We start from the raw sequence: 946 nt of genomic DNA on the forward strand, positions 1-946 counted from the left end.
GCCGCTCGGCGGTGCCACACCCCCGGGGGAGGGAGGCAGGAGAACCCGAGCCCTCAAACCGCCGGGGAGGCGGCGGGGCGGAGGATGGAGTAGCGGGGCGAGGCGCCGAGGGAGCAGATAGCGCGGGGAGCGCCGCCTCCGCCCGGCTGAAGCTTCTGCGGGCGGAGGAGAGGGAGGAAGGGATCATGCGAGGGGGGCTAGCGCAATAGGGGCAGGAGCGGATGGTCGCCCGGAGGCTCCGCACCTAGGGAGCGTGACGTCCTGCTGCTGTGCCGCCGCTACCTACGCTGCCCGAGCTCGTCAATGGAGCTGGAAAACATCGTTGCCAACACCGTTTTGCTGAAAGCCAGGGAAGGTGAGAGAGCGGCGGGAGGGAGCCGGAGCATCCCCGGCACGGACGGCCCCCGGCCCGGGGTGCGGGAGGTGGGGGCTGAGCGCCGGTCCCGGTGGTGGTTTTAGGGGTCCATGTGACGGAGCTGGCGCTGGAAAAGGCTCCTCTGAACCGGAGCCTCGCTTCCAAGGAAAAGATCGATTTCCCCCCGCTGCGAGGAGGTTTGGGAAAGGAAGCGAGCGAGATTGCGGAGATTACAATATTCGCCCATCTCTTCCTTCCCCTTCCCGCTGCCCCCCCTCAAATCTGGTCCCACAGATTGTGCTATTTCAGCGTCTATTGTTAAAGGTCAGCTGCAGATGCATTCATTCAAAAGGGCTTAGCAAATCTGCAAATAGCTTTCCGCGCTGTGTGATGAGACCAGCGGGATCGTATCGCTTCAACGTACAGTCATTGCCTTATTCGGCGTTATTAGGTGATACCATGTTGCCGCAAACATGCCCATTGTTGAGAGCCGCCTGTCCCCAGCCCGCTCCGCAAGGAGCCGGGGCTGAGCTCGGAGCTGCGTGCGCCCGGCGCTGCCCGTGAGATGCTCCGGGACCGCGGGAGCCGCCG

Source organism: Meleagris gallopavo, chromosome 8 (genome assembly GCF_000146605.3).
Source record: "Meleagris gallopavo isolate NT-WF06-2002-E0010 breed Aviagen turkey brand Nicholas breeding stock chromosome 8, Turkey_5.1, whole genome shotgun sequence".
Taxonomy (NCBI): domain Eukaryota; kingdom Metazoa; phylum Chordata; class Aves; order Galliformes; family Phasianidae; genus Meleagris; species Meleagris gallopavo.